At 44.2% G+C, this 13,368-nt stretch overlaps 1 protein-coding gene across 2 annotated transcripts in view; it reads right to left on the reverse strand.

Moving 5' to 3' along the window:
* LOC102484648 (nucleotide exchange factor SIL1) overlaps positions 1-4,933 on the reverse strand; it is a gene marked incomplete at its 3' end in the record, with an annotated part of 195,496 nt that extends 190,563 nt beyond the window's left edge. For both annotated transcript variants that reach the window (XM_014590816.2, XM_014590815.2), the window contains 1 exon segment: positions 4,818-4,933.
* Between the last annotated feature and the right edge of the window lie 8,435 nt (positions 4,934-13,368).

Genomic DNA, 13,368 nt, shown 5'->3' on the forward strand with positions numbered 1-13,368 from the left:
GTATCTATGGTATTAAAATCTATGGGGAGACCCAGCAGGTGGCATGGTGTTTTGGGTGCTAGACTTCCACATGGCTGATCGTGGAAGTCCTGGACCTGGCAGCTTGCTTTCTCACTTGCTCACTCACTCTCTCTTTCTGGTGAGTGTATGTGCCCTATAGCAAATATAAAAATAATAACGATGGGCCAGCAGGTGGCGTGTTGGTTAGGCCACTAGACTCCCACATGGCCTACCGCATTTTGAGTCCTAGACCTGGTAGCTTGCTTTCTCACTTTCCCTCTCTCCTCTCTATCTCTTACTCTGTCCCTCTCTGGTCAAATTAAAATAAATAAATAATTATTTTTTAAATTAATTAATTAACTATATTAAATAAATTATTCTTTTTTTAAAAAGCCATGCAGGGCCAGCAAGTGGCATGATGGTTGAGGTGTTGGACTCCCGCATGGCCGACCATGGTTCAAGTCCTAGACCTGGTTTGCTTGCTTGCTTGCTTTCTAACTTTCTCCCTCTCTCTCTCTGATGAGCACACATACCCTATAGCAAATAAAAAAAATATAAAAAAATCCATGGGGAACTAGACAATTGGGAGAATGTCTTAAAACATGCTAATGAACAAAAGATTGAGAAACAACTTGATTAGACGAACCCAAAGGGCTCACATTCATTATCTGCATAATGGTTACAGGCAGGGTGACCTGATTTGCCTAAGTTAGGGCACTGAAAGTACCACATCTGGGAAATCCCTCTGTCCTGAGCAAACTGGAATGGCTGTTTACTCTTCTCAAGGGAGAAGCTGATGAAGGTATTTTCATTTTGCATGTGAGGTGACACCAAGAAACATAGTAGTTGTCATGAAGAATTCATAGCCCTTCTTGAGCAGCTTTCCTGAGACAGGAATGGCATTTTATATTTACTCGGCTGTATTCTCAGAGCTCTCTATCCCTGACCTCCACTAAGGTCTTGGCATAAAATGTTACTCATTCACTGACTATGCCATTTCCTTAACAACAGCAAAGTCAAGTGCTGTATTGGGACGAGGGCAGACATAGCTAGGCAGCACAACCACACCTTTTGTCTATGAGCTGCCTGGTGCCACCTGAAGGAACTACATTATGCGCTGAACACTGTTCTGTTGCTACTGGATTCTCACTGGCTCAAGGGTAGAAAAGTGCACAAATAAGAATACAAGGTGTAACTCCACACAAGTCAAGAAACCTCCATGAGATTCTTCACATGTGCCTGAATAGCTTGAATCTTTTACAAGGTTTTTGACCACTGACAAAGTTACTGTTGATGCTAGGAATCAGGGGTTACCCAAAACCTCACCTGAATGACAATAGGCTCTTCTCTTCCTCCTCTTTTCAGCAGTGAAATCCTTCATGAAAAGTAAATGAAGAAAAGGGTAAGATATTCCCTCTTTAGACAACATATAATTAAAATATGAAGCTCTCCACTGTAGAAGACTAAGGCCTGCAGCTTAAGGCTGATTCAAAGAAGGATAAAGTATTCATCCTAGCTCAGAAAGAGAAAAGATTAGCTCCACAAGGACAGGTCTCCAAATTGACACCAAATCCACAAGTTAGAGAGGCCTGTGCTACAGAGCGTGATCTAAGCACCAGCTGGGGCCCCAGAAAAAAAAAAAAAAAAAAAAAAAAACAGGAATACATGACCAAGGGACTAGCATTGAAAGAATGTTCAGATTAGCTCTCCTGAAAAGAGGCTTACATGAAGAGACTGGCAGACAGTCTCTGTAACATAGCTTCACTTAGAAAAAGACAGAAAATGAAGAAAAAGACAAGAGGTAGGATGAGCAGGTGAGAGTATGAATCCACCTATACATGAAAAAAGAGAATTGGAAGGTATCTACCTATTTGGAAAAAGGTCCAATTTGTCTTTAGAGATTATTATGTTTTTCTAAACACTGTCATTAATAGTAAACCTTCATTCTTTGAGGGTGAAAACAAACACTTTTTGCATTCTCTGTCCCAAGGGCTTTCATGTGTACTACCTCACTGAGGCAGTAATATGCTTTGTGGAGTATTATTCCTTTTTTTTTTTTTTTTTTTTTTTCAGAGACAGAATGTGAGAAATCACTCCCCAGGGGGGATGGCCACGCTGCAATCACTTCTCCTCCATTCTCCTTCTCAGGATCTTGGGCACACATGCATAAGCACTTGGTGAGAGTTTAATCCACTGGGTCCAGGACTTAAACTGTGGTCGACTACATGGGAGCAACACAGCCATTACGCCAACTGCTGGTCCCCCATTTTTATGCAGTGGAAAACTGAGCCTAAGTAAAGTAACTTGTCCAAGGTCATATGACTAATCAGTGGTAGACTCAGAATCAAAACTCATGCTTGCCAAACTTCAAAAATCCAGCATTTCCACTTGAAAAGAACTGCTAACTAACTCATCTGAACCAAATCAGATGACAAGCTTGTTTAGCCGTGCCATTGGGAGTATATATATTTATATATATATATAAATATGGTATGGTATGGTATCATGTATTAATGAAACTGATTTCTCACATGGTTCAAAAATATCTGAGGACCAATCTCAGTGGCATAGGCAACAGCACACTGAACAGAAGGGCTAGGAGCCACATGGCCAACTGCAGGTTCAGAACCTGAGTTGACCTGAAAACATGCCAGGTTTGCACTTGCCAGGATCCTGATGAGCTGGAGGGCTGTGGAAAGGAGTTAATGGTGTGATCAGGCCCTGTTGAGGGTCCCTGTCTCTCTTTCTGTGTGTGTGAAGCCCACTCTCTTTCATGAATAAACTTTAAAAAAAAAAAAAGTCTCTGTGGGACCAGCAGATAGCATAATGGTTATGCTAAAAGTCGCTGGACTCCTGCATAGTTAACTACAGTTCAAGTCCCAGACCCGGCAGCTTAAAACTCACGCCAGGCACATGTGTGAGAATGGAGAAGAGACTGCAATATGGCTATCCCTCCTGAGGGTGATTATTTCTTGCTGTTTCTCTCTCTCTCTCTGGCAAGTGCACGTGCCCTATCGCAAAAAACAACAACAACAACAACAACTATGAAACCACTTCCAAAGGTGGATTTTCAAAAGTACTTTGAACAGTGGCCATTTCACTTAGGTGACACCACTCTCAATCCCCACTGCCCACACGTACCTACACATACCACTCTAAAAGAGAACAACAGTCATTTGGGAGAATTAAATTCTGACATGTTTGTTATTTTTTTAATCCATTTTGTTACTTTTCAGTTTCATTTAACTGGCCTGTTTTTTCTGCCAATGAAACGCACCAGGACTCAAAATCGGCTGCTGCAGAGAAGCAAGTTAATATTAGGTTGTCAGGAAAGTCATGATGTATTTTTCTGCTTTTCTATGCAAAACTGCATCATGACTTTCCCCACGACCCAATAGTTAGCCTTCGGAAAACAGTAGGGAAGGAAAAGAAAGTGGAAATCAAAACACCAGGCAACTTCTTATTCCTGCCACATCACTAACATATTCTTCATTCTCATCACTTGTAAAATGGAAGCAGTCTTTTCTATTGCCAATTTCATCAGAACACCACATGTATTAATCGGCAGATTAAATTCACTTAACATCTGAAAGGTTAAAATAAATCTGGTGTGACAACACTATCTTAAATACCTATGGGCTATGATCTCAACTGAAACCACAGACCAAGTTTTGACCCATGTTATGTAAACATCGGTTCTAATAGCATTACACAAAACATCGTTCACACTGACAAAACACTATTACTGTTTATAAACACATGAGTTTCTTCTTCTAGCCTACCTAGTCTGGGTTCATATAACCTCCTCATCCCTCTGAGCTGCTTGATGTGGTTTTTTTTCGTTGTTTTTTTGTTTTGTTTTGTTTTTTGAGGTTGGAAAGCCAGCTGGCCTTGAATCAAACCAGACATTTAAAAATATTAGAAAACTGATCTTACATATGGGTCACCAATACCTATATCTACAATATATATGTGTGTGTGCATATACATACACACATTTTTTTTAAGGCTCAAAGGACCTGCTAGTTCCTACAAGCACAAAGGAAGCCCCATTGGCTCCTCAGATGTTGGGTATTTCATGATTCCTGGCTTTTCCCACCTGGAGCCGATTCCAGGGACACGAGTGATCCCGCCTCCTGAAGCAGTGATTCTGGAAGCGGGGATTCCAAGATCACCGGAATGAGAACCACCTAAGGTAGGGACTGCAGGTGCCCAGGCACCACTTTATCTGAAATCCCCGGGAATGGAAAATAGGGATTATGCACAAACCTTCTAGGTGATCTAAGACACACCAAAGTCTGTAACCTCTACGTCAAAGGCAAGTCTTACATCTGCCAGAGCCAAGGAAAACGTGCGATAGAGTGGAAATAGTAATACAAGGAGACAGGTGCAATTCCATACGGTGAAGAGACTCGGATGCCCTGGTCAGAACCAGAATGTCAGTACTGGAGCTGTCTCAGAAATCAACACCTAATCCACCCCCTCTTTGGACAGATGTAGAACTGAGACCGAGAGAAGGAAAAAAAGGAAGGAAACTAAAACATGCTGAGCCAAAAGTCAGCCTCAGACTCCCACTGCTTCATCTCCTGGTGTTGAAGGGGCTACTGGGGACCTTATGAGTGAGAAACGTAGAGGCTGCTCTTGGCTGAGAGCCCAGGACCCACTTGGATGTCCCACAATGGGGACCCCGGGGCGGGGGGCGGGGATGTGTAGGGACCCCGGAACACTGCTGCGAAGGCGCCAAGGTCGCTGGCGGGCGAAGGCCCAGGCAGTCCCCCCACCCAGCTCCAGGACCGGGCGGCCCTCACCGCCCCTACCTTCGGCTTCCCTCAAGGCAGCCGAGGAGCAGACACAACCCCCACAATTCCAGGCGGCCGCAGCGGCGAACCAGCTTCCCTCGCGCAAACGCAGCGGCGACCGCTGGACGCCGAGCGCGCGGGTATTACGTCACCTGCCGTCTTACCCAATCGCAGCCTGCCAGAAGGGCCGGCAGCCGACTCGCCCGCCTCTCCGCACTCGGGCTGTCAGCCCCGCCTCTCTCCTCTTCTGTTATCCCCGCCCCTGGCGTTTCCTGCCGCAGACCTCCTAGGCGTTTTTGTGTTTGTGTTTGTCTTTTGCCTGTGTCCCTCTGCCCAAGTGAGAGACATCTAAAGGAGATACCTGCTGGCTGATTTTGCTTTCAAGCTAGGACTTCTCTGATGTGCCAATAGTCTCGTTTGTTTCTAGTGGAAGGAGCCTCAGAAGGAAACTAGAGAGCGTGAGGGTAAAAATACATCAGGCTGTTACGACTCAGTTTGGGAGAGGCCTAATGTCTTAAGCAATAAATAGTCCTTTGAAATTTTATGCGAAATGGGCCACCTGTAAGTCACCCCCTTTATAAATATGTATTGTGCACATTTTTGACGATGACCAAGAATTTTAAAAATAACAAACTCACTTGCAGTTCTGTTTCTGCTTTACCACTGAATATCTTATTTTATGTGTGCCAGGTGCAGTGTATACATTTTACCTACTTTTAATCTCCTCAAATCAGAACGCTCGGGACCAGCAGTTAGCGTAATGGCTATGTCACTGGACTCCCACCTAGTCGACCATGGTTCGCATCCCGGATCCTGTGGCTTAAAACTCACGCCGGGTGCGTGAGTGTGCGTGCCCAAGATCCCGAGAGGAGAATGGAGGAGAAGGGATTGCAGAGTGGCCATCCCCCCTGGGGGGGGATTTCTCGCTTTCTGTCTCTCTGTCTCTGTCTGTCTGTCTGGTGAGCGCACGCACCCTATAGCAAAAACCTCTTTAAAAAAATCAGAATGCTCAACATTTTTTATTAATGGGAAAGAAGACACTCAAAGAGGTTAAAGGGCTTACAATCAAGAAATAGTAGAACTGGGAATTCAAGCTAAATATGGGTACCCCCAAAGTACCTTTCTCTTTCTACAAAGCCCTGTAAAACTTTCTTTGCCTAGACATGATTCATCTGACCAGTAAAAACGGGGTGTTCCTTATTACCCTCAGAGCCCTGACATAGCAATTCCTGGTCATTAAATGGAGAAAAGGATAGGTGCCGGCAGGTAGCGTGGTGGTTAACGGTGCTAGACTCCCACGTGGCTGACAGTGGTTCCAGTCCTGGACCTGGAGGCTTGCTTTCTCATTTTCTCTCTGTCTTTGTCATTCTCTGGTCAAATTAAAATAAATAAAGTTAAATAAAATATTTTTTCGGGAACCAGCAGTTAGCGTAATGGCTATGTCGCTGGACTCCCATGTAGTCGACCGTGGTTCGCGTCCTGGACCCGGTGGCTTAAAACTCACGTGTGCGTGCCCAAGATCCCAAGAGGAGAATGGAGGAGAAGGGATTGCGGTGTGACCATCCCCTCTGGGGGGTGATTTCTCGCTTTCTGTCTCTATGTCTCTCTCTCTGTCTGTCTGGCAAGCGCACGCGCCCTATAGCGAAAACCTCTCAAGAAAAAAAATAAATAATAATAATAATAATAATAATAATTTTTTAATGGAAAAACAGATAATCTAACAAACTCACCCCCTCAAATGACAAGTACTCCCCAAAAGCAAACAATCTGCCTATCTATTGAGTTTCTTTCTTTTTTTATGTACTATGTACTTATAGCTGTCAGTTTATCTTCTTCAGTATGTTTACTTCAAGCAGGTGGGAAAATGACTTCACAGCCACTGAGCAAATCTTGGTCAGTTTCCTGGAAAGGCAGAACAAGTCTTGACAATAGTTGAGTGGATAATGCCAATTTATGAAAAAGGTCTAGGTAAAACATTTCCCAAGGGACTAGATGGGAAAGGACAGAGAACAGCTCAGTTTTCCCATGGAACACCCAAAGGAATCTGAAGCCCAGGAATAATTGTATCATTGCCTACTACCATGAAGACAGATAATAAATGTTCAACAGATATCTACTGCTTAAGTGGTAAATTACAAAGTCAACATATAAATAATAAAGCCTGGCACAAGTTATTTTTTAAAAGAAGTTAATGAAATGCTGTAAGTGTAAGATCCTTAAAAATAGAAAAAGCTTAAATCTTATAATAGAATGAATAAATAAGTGCATAGGCCAAGAGAAGAAGCCAGTTGAACACGGAGCTGCCAGGGGTCTGGCTTTCTCCTTGCAACAGCTCTAAATAACTGTTATGTGAAGAAGGGATATTCTGTGCACATACCCCCTGTAGTCCCCAACTCTCAAAAAAAAAAAAATAAAAGCAAAAACTCTTCTATGGTCTGAGTGTTGGTGTCCACCCAAAATTCATATGTTGAACCCCTAGTACACAAAGTGATAGTTTTATGAGATGGGGACCTTTGAGTACATAAGTCATGAGAGTTCCTCATGAATGGGATTAGTGCCTTTATAAAAGAGGCTGAAGGGAGCTATTTGCTGTGTTAGGACACAGTGCTACCCCCCTTCTACCATGTGAGGCTGCAGTAACCAGGCACCTTTTTGGAAGCAGAGAACAAGCCCTCACTAGACACTGAATCTGTTGACTCCCTAACTTTGAACTTGCCAGCCTCTATTCTGTTATTTATAAATTACCTAGTCTAGAGGACAGCAGATGACATAGTGATTACATCACTGGACTCCCACATGGCCCACTGCAGTTTGAGTCCCGGACTCAGTGGCTTTGAAATCACACAGGGGGGATGGATGCCTGCCCCAAAAATCACACAGGGTGAATGCATGCATGCCCAAGATCCTGAGAGGAGAATGGAGAAGGAGGGATTGTGATGTGGTCATCCTCCCTGGGGGAGTGATTTCTCATGTTCCCTATCACATTCACTGTCTCTCTCTCCAGCAAGTGCACACACCCTATGGCAAACACCTCTTAAAAAAATTAAAATTGCCTTGTCTAAGGTATTTTGTTATAGAAGCCACAATGGACTAAAATATACTCTGAGTGAAAACCACCTTCTCAGGGAAAATAGCTCTGAATTCAAGCCTCCTGACCTGCAGATGCTAATGTGCAGAGTTAGGCTTAAGCAGACCGCCTTGACTTATGTGGCCCCTGAGCAAGAGGATCACTGTAAAGTTAGCAAATTTGAAGTTCAGGGATCAGAGTGGATTCATAGTAGATTACTCTCTTTGTTTCCCTATATTACTCTTGGAATTGAGAAAAAAATAATAACTTTGGGATTTATATATAATTTGCTAGACCATGTATGTACTCACCAGGGGCAGGGAGAAGGAGAGAGAAAAGTGAGAAAGCATCCTCAGAGAGGATAGTCATGCCTCAATCCCTTTTCCATCTCTCCCTCCTTTTGAGATTTTAGACATGCATGCACACATGCTCATGGTGTTTTTCCAGCCCCTAGGGCTGGAACTTGAGCCTCAGAGCTGGCCACCTGGGATCTGGCCACCTTAACCATCATGCCACGGCTTGAACCGAGGTTTGTTTGTTATTTATTTGTTTGTTTGTATATTTATTGTCAGAGGGCACATGCACTCACAAGAAAGACACAGAGAGGGAGAAAGTACCCCTCTATAGTATATGCTCACACTGCAATGCATTTCTCCATCCTGTCAAGATTTGGGGCATAGGGGCCAGCAGATAGCATAATGGTTATGTTGCTGGACTCCAATGTAGTTGACTGTGGTTCAAGTCCCAGACCCAGTGGCTTAAAATTCACACTGGGCACATGTGCGTACATGCCCAAAATCCCAAGACCGGAGAAGAAGTGAATGCAGCATGGCCAACCCCCTTGGGGGTGATTTCTTGCTTTCTCTCTGTCTCTCTGCCAAGTGCATGCACCCTATAGCAGAAATCTCTCTATAGCAAAAAAAAAAAAAAAAAGATTTGGGGCATACATCACATGCCTGGTGCATTTTTCAAGCTGCTAGGGCTAGGATTCAAACCACAGTGGGATATATAGCTCCCTTAACCACTACACTAACCACCAGCTCAAGAAAAATTAAGGTTAAATTTTCCTTTTAAGTAAGTAAACAGCAATCAAAAAGCCATCTCTCTCTTGCAGCTGTGTTGGAGAGCTTCTAGCTTCCCTCTTCCACTCCTCAGAAGAGCAAAAGCTTGGAAGGATAACTTTCAACCTAGCCACCATCAATTAACTCAAAGTAAACCCTAGTACCCACCCCCAGAACCTTGGCTAGGCAGAGATCTATATGATCAATTTGGCCTTGAATCTGTTGAGTCGAGTTTTCTCCTCTGATCACCTTTCAGTTAATCTCCCATAAGCTTATTACCCTATTGTGTGAAAACATTCCTGGCGATGGCTCCCTGCTCTCTCTGGATGGGTCTAGAACACAGAGTGGGGAATAGGAGCCCTCTCTCACCACTGTAATGTCCTGCCTCTTCTTCTCTGCCCCTCGTCTGCCCTCCCAGCTTCCACAACATACCTCAAAGCTTGCTGCCAGGAATCCTTCTGAACTCTAGACATTGTATTCACTTCAACATGAGCACCAAGCTACATGCTAGCTGTTGGCTGTGTGGATATAGCTGTGAAACTGTCCTACTGGAATCTTAACCTCCAAGGGCTCAAAGACATGGAAATGTAAACGGGTCAAGTTAAAACAACCCAGCAAATGCTATTTAATAGAAATATTAACAAAGAGCTAGAAGAAGAAACCCATTCAGTTTACACTGCTGTCTTTTTTTTTTTTTTTTTAGAGGTTTTTGCTATAGGCCACATGCGCTCGCCAGACAGAGACAGACGGCGAGAAATCACCCAGGGGGGATGACCATGCCACAATCCCTTCTCCTCCATTCTCCTCTTGGGATCTTGGGCACACACACACATGCACCCGGCGTGAGTTTAAGTCTCCGGGTCCAGGACTTGAACCGTGGTTGACTATGTGGGAGTCCAGCGACATAGCCATTTCGCTAACTGCTGGTCCCTACACTGCTGTCTTTTCAGATTCCTTTTGTGAGTAAAACCCTTTCAGTTCATCATTGTGGTTATTCCAGACAGTCCCATGAGGTAGGTGGAGCAGATTTTATCCCCATTTTACAGATAAATAAAAACACTTCCTTTTGAACTCTTCAGAGCTGTGCTGTCCAGTATAGTAACTAATTGCCACAAGTAGTTACTGTAACTAATTAAAATTAAGCAAAAGTTAAAATTCAGTTAAAAAGTTAAAATCCCTTAGTCACACTTGCCACATTTCAAATGCACAAAACCACATGTGGCTAGTGTCTACCACGTTAGATGGTGAAGGTTATGGAGCATTTCCATCATTGCACTGTTGTCCAAGCTTTACGGGGACTGAGGCAGTGTAAGGGCAGAAGTATGAAGCCAGAGCTCTCAGCATTCCCAGAAAGCTAACTCAGGTTGCCAATGTGGCAGAAACAGAAGGCTGAGGGGCATTCCAGAGGAGACTAAGAGAAACTGTTCATCTTCTGACCCAGGGTCCTCCATTTCCAGGCTACCTCAGATGGATTGGACTGCAGAAGCCAAGGCAGAGAACTGGGCACCCCTAAACCTGATCAGTTTCTTGGTGGTAATCAAGAATTTTAGGTCTCTCCTGCTCAAGAGACTTCAAAGATCCCAGTGACTATGCTTTGCTCTTCTCTGGTTCATCTCTGAAGGTCTCAGAAGCAAAAAGAGAAAAGAAAAAAACAGCATTTCCAGTCCCTATAAAAGGGATATGAGGGCTCCGGATGGTAACCTCCCACCTGCTGGAAGGCTTTAGCAGTTCCAAGGGGCTTAGGCCAAAAGAAAGTCAGCACATTTAAGCTGCATTTATTCTCAGCTAAATAGGCCTTTCTGGTTCAAAAGAAAAACACTTAAAAGAAGAAATCCAGAAGACAGACAAGATTATAAAGTGTTATCACCAAACAGCTTCCCACTAAGGCCAAAGCAAAGCCCCAAGAACGATGACTCTGCCTCCAGGAGTACCTTCAACAACACACTTATTCATGTACGCAGACATCTGACACAAATGCACTACCTACAGGCATCCACAGAGGCACAGAATCACAGGAACACGCATACAGTTGGGGCAGACACAATGTACAGCTATGTTCTAGTTATCTACTGCTGCATAACAAAACATCCTCAAATTTCGTAGCTTAAAACAACAATAATTTATTTAGCAGAGGACTTGACAGGGAAGACTCGGCTCTGCTCCTTGCACTGTCAACTAGAGTGGCTCAACTAAGGCAAGATGCTCGCTTCAATATCTGGCAAGTGATGCTGTCTGTTGGAACCCCAGCAAGTGCTGTCAGCCAGGACACTGACAAATGGCCTCCCCAAATTGCTGCTTGGCCTTCTCACAGCTGACTGGTTTCTAAGAACGAGTATCCCAAGAGAGCAAGGCATGAAGTGCGTGGCATTTGTATGATCCAGTCACAGAAGTCACATGCCCTCACTATACTCTATTGGTTGAGGAAGTCACAAAGTTCTGTCCATATTCAAGAAGAGAAAAGGAGAACCCACCTATCCATGGGAGGAGTATCAATGTCCTACTGTAAAGAGAACAAGTGAGATGGGATCTATCCTGGCAACCAACTCTGGAAAACAGCTTGCCACAACTCCCAAACCTGGCACAAACACCCACATTCGTGAGCACAGCTTATACATTCAGACTCATGTACCCAGCACACAGAAATGTTTATACGTGTAGATAACTTAAAACATTCTGCATTCACATACATGGACAGAGTCACACAATGATGTGCACATTGCCACAGGTGCATTACTTACATAATGACACCATTAGACATGTATAGTCAAACATGCAAATATACACATACAGAGTAGCATTGAAAGCAACGAGAGACCCTAAAGACACCAGACTGGAAACAGATGGACTAGATTTCACCCTCCTCCATCTCCCTACCAAGAACTCATATCCACCAAAGCATCAGTATGAAAAGCCGAATTTACCGAAAGTATCATAGGGGTGACAGAGGAAGAAGTTAACACCACACACTCCAGTTCTTTCCACCCAAGATATAGGTGAGTCCTTCCCTCACCTATATCACCTCCATGGATCACTATTTTTAAGTTTCTTTATTCTTTTCTTCTTTGAATGAGACAGAAAGAGACAGAGACAGTCACCTCCATCAGTATCTTCAAGCTACTTTCTACCCCTAGCTTCAGTGAGTCCCAGATCATGAGTATGCATGTGCATCTGATGTGTTCCGGGAGTTCTCCAACATGAACCTGGAACCTTTCCATTTAGGTCAACCTTTCAGAGCATTGTATTACCGCTGCTGCACCAACATCCAGCATCTCTGTGGATCGCTTCTTATCTTTTCTTTCCTGTGCACCGCACCCAGTCAGCCAGTTCACATTTCTCTATCGTGGATATTCCCTCAAACTTCCAAACTTTTTACCGTTTTTTTGTTTGTTTTTTTGTTTTTTTTTTTTTTTCATGTAGAGTAGTTCAGGTTGCCCAGGCCCTTATGAAGGGCTGATTTAAAGACAAACAGGCAGGGACTGAAGCTGGAACCAAGGTGGTCTGAAGACAGGTTACTCTTGTCTCTCCTTCTCATGGACCACCTGTTCTCTCTCTCATCATCTGCATCACAGCAAGATGTCTGACTGGTTGAGATCTGTTAGCTCTACATTCCAAATCTGGGGTGAGTCAGGCTAACTGGATTAGTTCATTGCAAATTTTACCCCCGCCCCCAATCCGGAAAAGTCCTAAGAACCGGGTTACTGCAGGGCTGCTGTAGGACAGCCTATGTGGATCCCCTCCCTCCCATTCATTTCTTTCTTTCTTTTTTTCCAGAGAGGTTTTCACTATAGGGCGCATGCGCTCGCCAGACATACAGAGAGAGAGAGACATAGAGACAGAAAGCGAGAAATCACCCCCCAGGGGGGATGGTCACGCCGCAATCCCTTCTCCTCCATTCTCCTCTCAGGATCTTGGGCAGGCACGCACACTCACCCGGCGTGAGTTTTAAGCCACCGGGACTGGGACGCGAACCTCGGTCGACTACGTGGGAGTCCAGCGACATAGCCATTATGTTAACTGCTGGTTCCCCCTCCCATCCATTTCTGTCCTTACATGAGAGCTAAGGCTGCTTCTCCATGCTGCAGAAGGGATTATATCTGCTGCAAGGGAATCCTTGGCCTCCTGCCTGAGACAGGGTCAAATTAAATCACGTACAAATATACATGTGGGTGGGTACAGTAACTGATCACAGCACAGTGGGTAAGCAAGTCAGTGATGGGAGAACCCTTCCCTCTTCTGACACTATCCCTAATAAAGGCTCGCAGGCACCAAAGCTTCAGAGGACCACATGTGGAGAATTCAGCATCACTGTCAGCAAAGAGCCTGAATTTTGTATTGTGAAGCAGTTAAAACAGACTTTGCGGGAACAGCAGATGATATAATGGTTACGTTGCTGGACTTCCACATGATTAACTGCAGTTCAAATCCCAGACCCGGTGGCTTA

This window comes from Tupaia chinensis, unplaced genomic scaffold, assembly GCF_000334495.1.
Source record: "Tupaia chinensis unplaced genomic scaffold, TupChi_1.0 Scaffold000484_1, whole genome shotgun sequence".
NCBI lineage: Eukaryota > Metazoa > Chordata > Mammalia > Scandentia > Tupaiidae > Tupaia > Tupaia belangeri.